The sequence below is a fragment of the Jatropha curcas genome, chromosome 10, assembly GCF_041381405.1.
Source record: "Jatropha curcas cultivar XTBG-Jc1 chromosome 10, XTBG_Jcur_1.0, whole genome shotgun sequence".
NCBI lineage: Eukaryota > Viridiplantae > Streptophyta > Magnoliopsida > Malpighiales > Euphorbiaceae > Jatropha > Jatropha curcas.
This window is the reverse complement of record NC_143160.1, coordinates 23148431-23154238: the sequence shown is the minus strand read 5'-3', so window position 1 is coordinate 23154238 and position 5808 is coordinate 23148431. Positions and strand designations below refer to the sequence as shown.

The 5808-nt window shown below is 31.3% G+C and overlaps 1 pseudogene; it reads left to right on the top strand.

The window, feature by feature from the left end:
* Positions 1 to 4001: 4001 nt before the first annotated feature.
* On the top strand, positions 4002 to 4599 carry LOC105635539 (protein BOBBER 1 pseudogene; annotated as a pseudogene).
* Positions 4600 to 5808: the final 1209 nt, after the last annotated feature.

Below are 5808 nucleotides of genomic sequence, written 5' to 3'. Positions count from 1 at the left end.
CTGTTGGCTCAAGGGTCAATCTTTAAATCTCGGATTTTGATGATTAATACAAAACAAATAAATTTAAATTTATGTTATTTGTGCTAATTTTATTTTATGCAGAAATTCTTTAGAAAGAAAATCATACAAGACAAATCCTACTTTGAGTGTGAAGATTTCGAAGACCTAGTAGCTAGGTATTTAGGAATACTTTGTAGGATAGAGAGAAAATCCATATATGAGCACAAAAATCTTTTTCTCTCAAAAATATTTTTCGGAAAAGTAGTTTTCTTCAAAATAATGTATTTTCGAAAATATTCCTTTAAATCGGAAAGATTTATTTTCCTAAAAATAAAGAGATTTCTTCTCTTAATGTTTTTGGTAATACAAATCACTCTCTTTTTCGGAAATATATTTTGAAAGGTATAATATACTTAAATTTATTTTCTTACCTTAAGAACAAAAGAGAATCTCTTTCGGTTTTGGTAAGAATATCTTTCTGCAAAAATACCCTTCCAAAATAAACGCCTTCGAAAATCTTTTCTAAAAGAAAAGTGAAAATCGGGTTTTATTCTCTTACGAAAAAGGGATAAAATAATTTCTGGTAACAAAGATTTTCAGATCTTCTAAATAAGGAAAGAAGATATTCTGATTTCAATCTCTTTCCAAAAGGCGACAGCTACTTTGTTTCCTATATAAAGGAACGGTCACGCCTTAAACATTTGGTGAAGTAAGAGTTTTTGTTTTAAGAGCATTCTCTCATTGAACAAAATCTTTATCTCTCAAAACTTACTCTCTACCCCCATTTTCTTTTCATCTCTACACTTAACGTCTTCATATTTAAAGTGAAAAGAATTTTTACAATTACTTTTGAAAAACAGTTCCGTGTTCTAATCGGTCTTCTAATCTGATAAAACTGTTTTTCCTGTGCTTATATGGGCGTTTCTTTCTGTCTATTTAGATTGTGTAATCTATAGTAGACAGGCTCTTTATTTGTTAAACTTTTGAGTGTAATAGCTTAGGTTAGAAGCTATTGAGATAGAGGTTATCAAGCGACCTTCTCCTTGTGTGGGATAGTAATGTCTTGAATTGAGTTTTTTCTGTACTCTGCCAAAAACAGAAAGGGTTGAGGTTAACTAGAACCTTTGAAAAACTAGTGGGACAAAAGGGTAGATCTAGGTTTTTGATCTATTGCCTTGTACTGTTGGTTTGTCTCTTACCCTTTAAAAGAGATAACTTAGTGGTGGATCTCAAGATGCGTCTTGGGGAGTGGATGTAGGCGAGTTAGTGCCGAACCACTATAACTCTCGGTGTTGATCTCTTTCTTTCTGTAGTTTGGTTGATACTGTCTCTTTTGTACTCTTGTTTAATTTTTAGAAACGCTGAATTTGTTAATAATTCAGTTGTTCTAAAACGGAAATAAGTTTCATCTATCCTGAACATTAGAACTCTGGTATTCTAATAAAGTGAATATACAATGTTCTAACTGTTATTCTATTCCCAGTATAATTCACTGTTTGGGTTTCTCTTTTATTTTCTAGACTTTATGAGGATGTTCTAATCTTGATAACTCTCCATCATAAAGTTACTTTAATATTTGATTAAGGCTCTGTGAAGAAGTTCTGAATGTTAATAACTATCTTTCACATAGCGTTATTTGGTTTTGCAAACTTTATGAGGAAGTTCTAAGTTCGATAACTTTCCTTCATAAAGAAGCTCTGATATTGTACAAGTCAGTGTGAAGCTGTTCTAATCAATAGTTGCACTTTACACAGACTTTCTATATCTGAAATTAGAACATTGTGAGGAGATTCTAATTCATATTCTATTCTCACAAAGTTTTGTGTGTGTTTTTCCGCTGCACTTAGAATTCTAATTCTTGTTTAGAATTTCTAAAATTTATTTCAGTTTTTAGAAAACCCAATTCACCCCCCCTCTTGGGTTGTGCCATCCATATTCGGGACCCACAGCAACAAGTAATATAGAATGAGAAGAGTATCGTATTCACAGGGATTGTATACTAAGTACCAAAATTATGTTAACCTATTATTATTTAAACAACGATTTAGGGAAATTATTGTAAGAAACTAACTTCAGTAAATAAAAGAGAATAAGAAGAAAGCAAGGCAATTTTCAATTAAAAGAATCAAGGATTAAAAGCTACTAGGGATTTTGACTTCACTTAATTCTATCCAATTTATTTTATTAGTTCGTTAATCAATTTTAATTGTTCAAGTAGGAGAAACAACCCTAAAATCACTAACAAGCTCTTCCGATGTATTGTTAGCTATTTGAACCCGGTCTAATTACCTATCTTCCAATAGCGCAATCAAACATGAATTAAATCATTAAGTTTCATGGTTTGTTTTGTGAATTCATAACCTAAGGTCATTAACTTATGAAAACCCCCCATGAGTCAAACCATATAGCTTCCACATCAAGTTATTATTCTTATGTAATTTATTACCTTTTTCATATAAAAAACCCTTTTCCTGATAGTGATTAATGAAATAAATCAATCCAAGGGAGAAACTCTGCCTGGAAACATTAAGTTTAATAAGAAATTATACTTTGAACAAAGAAAAGCAAATCTAATATTATAAATTGGAAAAGAAATTAAACTATATCAAATCCCTAGTATGAGAGTTTAGTTCGACATAGTAATTAAATAAAACTCAATAATACTTGATAAAAATTCCATAATCAATGTGAAAAATGAAAAGTAAAACAAGATTAATAGTTTAGAGATAAAAACTAGTCAATAATTAATTCTAGACAGCTTCCTTGAATCCTTGCACAAACCTTGAATGCTTGAAGTCTTGGAAAGAGAGAGAAGAAAAATAAAACAAAAACTATCAAAAGCTCGAGATGTCTCCACAATGAATGGCTCCTCTCTTTATATAGATTTTCCTGGGAGAAAATTCGACTCTATTTAGGAAATAGAATCCTCATGAAGTAAGAAATCTTATTGGAAGTAGGAAATTATTTAGGCTTTGAATTTCTTCTCAATTAGGACTCTTCCATGCGCCTAAATAGGATTAGAACTTGATTTGGATGCTAGGAAAATATCTCGGGTGGGCCCATGTAAGTGATAGGGACTGGTTGGTGCTCTCGACTTAAGACAGCACTTGATTCGCAGCATAGGCGTGCTGTGCGGCACGGTCAGGGCGTGTCGGTGCTTGAGTTCTAAGGAAGGTTCAGCACGGGCTGTGCTCAGGGGCTGAGTCTCCGCTTGATTTTCTTTGAATCCTGCATGGGTGTGCTAAGGTGCACAGGGAGGGTGTGCTAAGGTGCACGGGGTGGGCGTGTTAGAGCCTGAGTGTTTTGCTTTATTTGGCTCTTTTTGTGCCAAAACCCTACAAATTTCCTTAAGATTCAAGGAAGCTTTGAACAAAAACAGAAATAAAACTAAATAAAAAATAATTAAGGTAATAAAAAATACTGAAAATCCTAATAAAAACTATATTAAAAATACTATAAAAATAACACCTATCGGTTGCCGGTTATCATTATCGTGGTTGAATCACATAAGCTGTATAGGGATTCGCTTTTACAAATTCAGTGTTTCCTTTTTTTGGTGTTTCCTATTTTTTTAGTGTTTCCTTTCTTTTTTTTCAGTGTTTTCTCTCTTGCAAGGTCAATTTTGGTATTATTAAAATTTTTTTGACTGAATTTGTTATTATCTTAAAAAGTATTCTTTTATGACATTTTGTTAAAATTGAAACACATGTACGACATTTGTTAAATTGCCCCTAATTTATATTCTCAGATTTAATTCGAATTGGAGTTTATACATCGGCCTATCAAATATCGGGTTATTTTAATAAGTCGATGGTTAAAAGTTCTAAAATTAAATAAGTTAAAGTCCTCTTCCATCAAGGAGATGGAATTTGTATTCAATAATAGTTTTGGATTCCCTTGTTAATTAAAGCTTTTCTATGCGCTATAAATAGGCTATAGCAATCAACACAAATTCTCTACCTAAAACCCTAGCAACTTTCATCAAATCCAAGAATTCAGCCATGGTAATCCTCCTTGACTATGAAGAAGATCAAAACAACCAAATCCAAAAGCCTCATCCTCTAGATAAAGAGAATATTAAGAAGAACAAGAATAATATGCTTGTTCCTAACAAAAGCAATGGTCTGGACATGGAGAATCTTTCATGGATGCAAACTCTGCAAGAAGTAACTATCACGATTCCAATTCCTCCAGGAACAAAATCAAGGCAAATTGTACACGAGATAAAGAAGAAATCTCTGAGAGTTGGATTCAAAGGCCAACCACTATTTATCGAAGGGAGCATTTCAAAAATTTTAAAGTTGATGATTGCTTTTGGAATCTGGAGGACCAAAAGCTGATTTCTTTGCTTATGACAAAGATCAATAGGTAGAATCGGTGGAAATCATTGTTCAAGGGCGGTCCTGAGATAGATACACGAAAGGCTGAACCGAAGTTGAGTCATCTGTCTGAGTTGGACCCAAAAACAAGGTCTATTTTGGAGAAGATGATGTTTGATCAAAGGCAGAAACATATGGGCCTTCCTACAAGCAATGAGATTGAAAACAGGATCTTTTAAAGAAATTCATGGCTCAGAATCCTAACATGGATTTTTCCTAGATGAAGATGAGGTAGAGATATTTTGTTCCTCTTAAGGATTATCATCAATGCTTTGGCCAGTGAGAACTTCAATGATATTTTCTTATGGGTAATCAAGGGATTTTCCTTTTTTCATTCTTTTCTCTATTCAATCAAATATCATCGTTATTAAATCGTTTAACAAGTTTCTACATGCTTTTCTTATTGCAATCCGTTCATGATATATCCTTGATTATTGATTATGAAACTCCAAATTTAATATTTAATTAGCGATATTATAGTAAATGTCAGTTTTTGAAACTTAGTTTTGAAAAAATGTCAGTTTGACCTTAAGATTTAAATTATTGTCAGTTAGGATATATTTTTACTTTTGTGCTCTTTTTTTTTATTGGTAAGGCGTTAGTTTATTAATATTTTAGTGTTTTAATTTCGTAGTGTTTCCTTTTGTATTAATTTTCTATTTTCCTTTTTAGTTTATTATCTTTTTTTGCTACCGTTATTGTCAGTTGACATTATTTTCTTATCACTCTTTCTGCATTTTCAGCCGATTTGCTATCGTTAGTTTTAGCCGACATTATTTTCTTATCACACTTTCTACATTCTCTACTGATATTTTCACAAGCGATTAATTCTTCTCATTCTTTCCGTTTTGTATACAATCAAGTAATCACAGAATTGATATATATTTTTAGATGTACATTGTTTGATTTACATTCGTTTAATAAGTTTCTACATTATCATCTCTTTCTTTTACATATGTTGTTATTTGTTTATGTTTTTTCTCATGAGTTTTTATATATTGTTGTTAATTGTTTGTTTTTAGTTTTCCTTTCCTTTATGTGTTTTATCAGATTGTATATTTCGATATTATATATATATATATATATATATATATGTGTGTGTGTGTGTGTGTGTGTGTGTGTGTATTGTTTTGTTTATACTGGTGAATTTCTATTATCTGTATGTCTTTTTGATTTTCCATGATTTGTTTGTTATTTGATAACAATGTATGTGTATATGAATTTTATATACCTAAAAATTCAGTTGTAGAACTATTTTTTGATGAATAGTATATAACAATGATTTTTCGCAAGTGTACAAAAATCGCAACAAGTAATATAGAATGAGTAGAGTATCGCTTCCACAGGGATTGTATACGAACTACCAAAATTATGTTAATCTATTATTATTTAAACAGCAATAAGGGAAATTATTTTAAGAAATTAAATT